Source organism: Rhincodon typus, unplaced genomic scaffold (genome assembly GCF_021869965.1).
Source record: "Rhincodon typus isolate 14 unplaced genomic scaffold, sRhiTyp1.1 hic_rhity00011235, whole genome shotgun sequence".
Classification (NCBI taxonomy): Eukaryota; Metazoa; Chordata; class Chondrichthyes; order Orectolobiformes; family Rhincodontidae; genus Rhincodon; species Rhincodon typus.
In genome coordinates this window covers 1-7,220 of record NW_025976873.1, presented here as the reverse complement: position 1 = coordinate 7,220, position 7,220 = coordinate 1, and the positions used below count along the sequence as shown (strand labels likewise).

At 42.2% G+C, this 7,220-nt stretch overlaps 1 long non-coding RNA gene across 1 annotated transcript; it reads left to right on the top strand.

The window, feature by feature from the left end:
• The first annotated feature begins 165 nt into the window (after positions 1 to 165).
• On the top strand, positions 166 to 7,141 carry LOC125482492. The gene is made up of 3 exons (XR_007261663.1): positions 166 to 1,015; positions 3,974 to 4,140; positions 6,373 to 7,141. It is a non-coding gene; the product is annotated as an uncharacterized LOC125482492 (long non-coding RNA).
• Positions 7,142 to 7,220: the final 79 nt, after the last annotated feature.

The window sequence follows — 7,220 nt, the reverse complement described above, 5'->3', positions numbered from 1 at the left end:
GGGGGGGGGGAAGTGGGGGAGAAAGCTCATTTAAAGAGCCAGCCCAGGGGACGATGGGCGAATGACCTCCTTCTCGAAGGATCCTCGCGCCAGAAACAAAAGTTAAACCCGTACAAGTAAACATCGTAGGAGGGAAGCATTAAGGTTATTTCCCCTCGCCCCCAAAGTGCTCTTTTAAACGTTGGGGTCGATGCGGGTCTAGGACAGAGCGGTTCTCGAATAAAGCAGTTGCCGCCATCTCCTTTAAACGGCGCCTCGCGGTTTCAATCAGCTCCTGGAGCACACTCACCGACAGCACTTCCTTCCTCCAGTCGCCTTTCTTTCTCTCTCTCCCCCTCCCTCTCTTTCTCCTCCACTCAATTTTCACTCTACCGGTTTTTTTTTCTTTTTTCCCGCCGGTCGCGCAATGGCAGCGATCTAAGTAAAACCCTCCCCATTTACCGGTTCCGCACTTTCCACACGCACCACGTGAGCCAGGTTCCGACGAAAGCATCGATTAAATCCAGCGCCTCGCTAACGAAGTGAAAACACGAAGGGGAGGTTGGGGCGGAGGCGCTGGTGGTCATCCGCGGAACGGAAAGCGGGGTTGCCCGAGGCGGATCAAATGGCGAATGTGCCGGCAGTCGGCAGGAGAAGGTGCGTCTTTAGGTCCCCGGTTCGCCTTGTCACCGCCAGTGGCCGCTCGGCACGTCCGGGGCTCAGGCTGCGGCAATGAACCGGGACGAAGGCCCCCAGCTGAGACACTGACAATTTCCGAGCACGTGTGAGAGAGGCTGAAGTGGGGGGTGGCGTGTGAACCGGGGAGGAGAGGTGTGGAGATGGTCATCCCAGCTCATACTCCACAGTCCCTTTCTACCTCATAGAAACAACACCCCCGCCCTCTCCCCACAGTCTGATGATCACCTTGAGTCGGTAGGCAACTCCTCCTGCCATCGGCCTATTAACCAGCCCAAAGTTGAGGCACTCATTTCGCTCCCTATTCTAATTGCTGCCCGAGAGTCGTTGAGGCGAAAAAGTGAGTACGGTGAAATTCTTTTCCAACCTTCGTCTTCCCTGCAATACCGAATCACACTCAGTTTGATTCAGTTAACGTTATGCAACTACTTGTTTTTTGTTATTTCACCGTTGTTGCAGTTGGAAGAAATACAGTGCTTACCGTCCTCTTCGGCTCGCTTATGAAATGAGATTTACCAGAGTGGTATTTCAGTTTAAGACTGAAGTATTTTTCATCAAAATAATTGAGTTTTTAATCTTTCCGGTTACAAAAATCTGAAAATCTAATATAAAATAACTTTTTCTCTTGAAGTATGGAAATGTTTGCTTATGCTGCAATTTTAAGCATATAGGTTTGAAATTGGGTACATTTATCAAATGGCAAAAAAATGCAATAACATTTACAACCTCAATTGGATATTTTTGCCTCCTAAGTTGGGGGATCCATTTCATTTTACAAATTATACAGATCTGTAGTTACATAAATGATTGTGTTAAACTAATTCTGGTTTAATGAAGCTGAGACAACTTAAAGTACAATTTTGGGTGTGTGATTTTGTGAATCTATTCTGATAACAAAATATGCTAGCTTTTTCACTGCCCAACATGTGCAGGATGATAAAGTGAGCTACAGCAACCACTTTGTTTTTACATTTATATTCAATGAATACAGTTTAATTTTGTATTGTATTGCTGTGACAGGTATTTTAACTGTGCAGTGGTTACTGTTTCTATCTTTGTTTCTGCAGCATTGTTTGAGTGTTGTCATGCTGCAGAGAAAACTTTCCATTCATAAAACATCATATCTTTCAGAAACAGCTCAATAGTTTATATGGCAGTACTTGTAGTAAACCTTTTTCAGTTGACGTATTTGAATGCCACAACCATAAATGATCATGTTAATTGGTTACATATGTGGCCTGATTACATGTTTTTTCCTTTATCTGCTTTTCAATGTGACAGTTGCACTGTTGCATAACATTGCATCAGTATAAAATTGTACAGACTAGTAAAAGGGCAGTGAAGTGATCAAAGGAATTTGAAGTTCAGCATTGGCGTTTAGCCTTGAGGTGTACTTGGCCTACAGTTATACATGTTAAATTTGATTTTATTTAACTTTTAGACTTGGTTTAGTCTTCATTCAATGATGCTCAACATGAGCTAAAGGACCAGCACTTTTTCTTTTAGTTGGGCATTTTAAAGATTTTTGGACTTTGATGTTTAAATATTTTTAGCTTTTAGACATCATTGCTTTTTTTTTTCACAGATTTTCTTATATTCAAAGCATATTAGCTTATGCTTTGTTAAAGTGCGCCTATTCTTGTTTTACATAAACATTTAATCCTCCTATAGCCATTTACAACTTTCGGCACTTGGGTTTCATGGATTTTCTCTGTCTCTAACTTGCTCTCGCTCTCACATAATATAGTTTATATATCTGTAGCTGCAGTGTCATTTCTGGGGGAGAGGGTCATTACAGCCTGCCAGTTGGGAGCTTCCATATCCAAGTTATGTGAACTTAGATATTAGGTTTCAAAGCATTGCTCACCTTATTCAGCTTAAAATATTTCAATCTTAAAGAACACGTGCAAGCCAATGCAATCATTTTGTTTAGAATATTACACTAAGATTTATCATCATCAATCCCTCAAAACGAGGATAACTGTCCCAGGCTGCATGATTTTTGTGTCCTATACTCACTGCACTAACCAATGAAGGCAAGCGTACCAAGTACCTTCTTCACTACCCTACCTACTTGTTACTCCACTTTCAAGGATTAATGAACCTACATCCCTAGGTCTTTTTGTTCAGCAACACTCCCTAGGACCCTATCAATTAAGTGTGCAACTCCTGCTCTGATTTGCCTTACCAAAATGCAATACCTCACATTTATCTAAATAAAACTCCATCTGCCACCCCTCATCTGATGATCATCTGATCAAGATCCTGTTTTACTGTGAGGTAACCTTAGGTGCAGGTTCATGGTTCCTTGAAGGGGGAGTCACAGGTAGACAGGGTACTGAAGATGGTGTTTGGTACGCTTGTCTTTATTGGTCAGTGCTTTGAGTATGGGAGTTGGGATGTTGTGTTACATTTATATAGGACATTGTTTAGGCCACTTTTGGAATACTGCGTTCAATTCTGATCTCCCTGCTATTGGAAGGATATTGTAAAACTTGAGAGGGTTTGGAAAAGATTTACAAGGATGTTGCCAAGAGTTGGAGCGTTTGACTTACAGGGAGCAGCTGATTAGGCTGGGGCTATTTTCCCTGGAGCATTGGAGACTGGGGGGTGACTTTTTATAAGAGGTTTATAAAATTATGGGGGGGCATGGATGGGGTGAAAAGCCAAAGTCTTTTTCCCCAGAGTAGGGGAGTCCAAAACTAGAGGGCATAGGTTTAAGGTGAGCAGGGAAAGATTTAAAAGGGACGTAAGGGGCAACATTTTCATGTAGAAGGTGGTGCGTGTATGGAATGAACTGCCAGATGAAGTGTTGTAGGCTGGTATAATTATAACATTTAAAAGGCATCTGGGTAGGTACATCAATAGGAAAGGTTTAGAGGGATGTGGGCCAAATGCTGACAAATGGGACTAGTTTAATTTAGGGTATCTGACGTGGAACAGTTGGACCGAAGGGTCTGTTTCTGTGCTGTACAACTCTGACTCTAGTGCATTGGAGAAGCCTCACCCAACAGGCCTGAATGTAGTAATCACTGTCAGAAATTAACTGCAAACACTCTGCTACAGAGTAGCAACAGAAGTGGAAGGTGAGAGACAGTAAAATCTTGACTTGAAAGCCCATCTTGTTCAGGCAACCTGTGTCCTCTCTGCCCAAAGATCTGTGGCACCAGGAATTTGCTTCCTGACTCAGCTGAACATGTTTAAACTGAGAAAAGTTAATAAGCAAACTGTAGTCTAATTTAAATAGTTAATGTTGTGAACATGAAATCTATTACAAATTTATTGGTTTTGCTGATAGAACACTACCATGAATTCTGTGCAGCATTACTACAACAGCACAAAGTCACTTGGGAAAGACTTTCAGAGTTGTGCACATGTCACGGTACAGATAATTTCATATCACTAAGGTCACCTTGCTTGTTGATTATTCTGCCAAAGAAGACGACGACCAGCTTTTCAGCAAGAGTAAGTGGATTTTCGTTTATCTTTTGAAACCGTTGTTTGTTATCTGTAAGGAAACTTTAATGTTCGTGAACAGTTACAGCTTCAATATTCATGGAGTAAGTTGATTTTTTTTTTGTTTGACTAAAATAGGCAGGTTTGCACCAACAATTCCTATACCTGTTGCTTCAATGATCTCTTTATAAGAAGGTTGACACTGGCAGTAAGCAAAAGAATTGCTTTGTTTGAAGGTTGTTACAAGAGATTACACTAATTCAAATGTTGAATCCATTCCAGCCAGCAAACATTTCTCATTAGCCTGTGAAGGTTGTGAAGTAACTTTTTAAAAATTCACTCAGGGTCGTGGGCTTCACTGGCTGGACATGCATTTATAGTCCATTTGAAGTACATTCACTGTGCTGCTAGAGACGGAGTTCCAGGATTTTGACCCTGTGGCACTGAAAAAAGCAGCAATATGTTTACAAGCCAGGATGGTGAGCAGCTTGGATCTTTGCAGGTGGTGGTGTTCCCATTTATTCGGTACCATTGTCTTACATATGGTAGAAGTCCTAGGTTTGAAAAGTACTGAAGAGCAATGGTGATCTTGTACAGTGCATCCTGTAGATGGTACACATTGCTGCTACTGAGTGTCTGTGAGGAGGAAATGAAAGTTTGTGGAAGTGATGCTAATCAAATGGGACGCGTTTTGAGTGTAACTGGAGAGTTGCACTTGTACAAGCAATTGGATGATTTATGCCTTATAGATAGTGGACAGGCTACAGGGAGTGAGGAGGTAAATTACTTGTAGAATTTCTAGCCTCTGACCTGGTCTGGTAGCCACGGTGTTTATCTGGCTTGATGTGACAAGGCTGCAAAGGTTAGATCTGATCTGTTCATTGTGGAATTTTTCAACTCTGCCAATCACTTGCTGTTTTTGCTGTTTGGCACACAAATTAACCTATGTTATAGCTTCACTGAAGGTGAAGGTGTGACCTGGTGCTGTTTCTGGCTTGTTTTCCTGTACTCTTCATTGAACCAGTGTTGATCTCTGACTTGGTGGTAATGATGTGGTGGTGGATGTGGTTGTAGATTCTGTTTGAGTCCCTTTCTGCTGCCGCTGAAGGCCCAGAGGACCTAATAGATGTCCAGTCTTGAGTTGCTAGATCTATTTGAAAACTGTCCCATTTAGCATGGTGGTAGTGCTACGTAATACAGTATGAAGATAGAACTTGTGACAGACGCATTAGCGAGGATGAGGTATCTGAGGCATGGTTTGTCGTGAGTATGACTATGTCAGGCAAATGTTGACTAGCAAATGAGACAGGGTATACGCTGCTGCCATAGATGCCAGTGTTGGAGGAAGTGATTGTTTCACTGGTAGGCATGGTGCTGATTAACAGGGTTGCTTTGTTTTGGATGTTGCTTATAGGGGATTCAGCAATGGTTTTGTCATTTAATGGCACTGGTAAAAGGTTAAATTCTGTCTCACTGGAGATGACCATTGCCTGACATTTGTTATTTGTTATTTTCCACTTGTAAGCCCAAACCTGAATGTTGCCCGAGTTTTGCTGCGTTTGAGCAAGAATAGCTTCGGTGTCTGAGTTGCAGCAAATGACTGTCAGGAAAAATTCTCATTTCTGACTTTATAGTAGAGGAAATGTCATTGATAAAACAGCTTAAGAAATTGTGCCAGTAACACTACTCTGAGGATCTTAGAGTCATACTCATACGGCACAGAAACAGACCCTTTGGTCCAACTCGTCCGTCCCAACCAAGTTTCCTAAACTAACTAGTTCCACTTGCCTGCATTTGGACTATATCCCTCGAAACCTTTCCTATTGATGTACCTTTCCTATTGATGTACCTATCCAAATGTCTTTTAAATGTTGTAACTGTACCTGCATCTACCACTTCGTCTGAATGTTCATTTCACATATGAACGACTCTGTGTGAAAAGGTGCTGTTGAGGTTATACTGGACATTGGTGAGGCCTCTTCTGGAGTACTGTGTCCAGTTCTGGTCGCCCTCATTTAGGAAGGAAATTGGGGAGGCTTCAGAAAAGATTGACCAGGATGTTGCTGGGACTGTGGGGTTTGAGTTATAAATGTAGGCTGGATAAGCTGGGACTTTTTTTCACTGGAACGCAGGAGGTTGTGGGTGACCTTTGTTGAGGTTTATCAAATCATGAAGGGCATAGATAAGGTGAATAGCAATTTCGTGGGATATTATTCGTCTGTAACAATCATTTTCCCTTAGTACTAGTTATAACTGCACCAAATGGAGAATTTCCCCCGACATGTGGACTTCAGTTTTACTTTGTCTCCTGATGCCATGGTTGTCAGGGTTTGACCAAGGCTGTAATGAACCCAGTGGCCATGCTGGAATCCAAACTGTGCATCAGCTCGCAGGTTTTTACAATGTAAGTCCAGTTGATCGTATTGTTGATGACCTCTTCTAGATATTTTGAATCAACCTCTTCAAACAAATCATGGCCCGCCTCTGGTGTAGGTGGGACTTGAACTCAACTTCTGGCTCACTACCGCTGTGCGTCAAAAGCCTGATGACCTCTTCAATCACTTTGCTGATCATTGAAAGTAATTGATGAGGATGTAATTGACCAGGTATCCATAATCCTTTTGTAGTGGCGAACATCAGAGAAAGAGTGTTTTGAAAACAGGTGTGTTGTATTATCATATTCGACCCAGAAATGAGCTTCCACTCACGTGTTTGTGCTATTACTAAGATTTCTTATTTACACCTCTGTAAACTCACCTGATTCTGCCTCTGTCTCACATTATTTGCTGTTAACGCACTTGTTTATGCTGTAGTAACTGCAAACGTAAATGTTCAAATGTGTACCTGGCCAACCTTCTATCTTTCTATCCTTTTATAAATTTCAGGTCACCCAAAACTCTGCCATGTCCTTTTGAGTGTCAGTTCCTATTCACCGGTCACCCTTGTCCTCGCTGACCTGCAACACCTTAGGAAAACAACGCCTTGATTTGGAAATAGTAGGAACTGCAGATGCTGGAGAATCTGAGATAACAAGGTGTAGAGCTGGATGAACACAGCAGGCCAAGCAGCATCAGAGGAGCAGGAAAGCT